This window comes from Squalius cephalus (assembly GCF_949319135.1).
Source record: "Squalius cephalus genome assembly, chromosome: 12".
NCBI lineage: Eukaryota > Metazoa > Chordata > Actinopteri > Cypriniformes > Leuciscidae > Squalius > Squalius cephalus.
In genome coordinates, this window is record NC_137133.1 from 25,713,499 (window position 1) to 25,713,762 (window position 264).

Genomic DNA, 264 nt, shown 5'->3' on the forward strand with positions numbered 1-264 from the left:
TTCATCAAGATCAGTTAATGTATGAAGAAGTTATAACACACTTCCTGTTTGAATTATTCGCCATAAATTCGTTTCCTTGCCACGGCCAAACCGTTCGAGATATCAAAAATCCGTCCGCAATTTAGCATCCTCAATGTCTTGACTTCATGCCGACCGAGTTTGGAGGCGAATGGATGAATTTCCTAGGAGGAGTACATCAAATTCCACAGCATGCGTTTCCAAACAACCTATAATAGCCGACTTCCTGTTGGTCTGGCGTAAAAC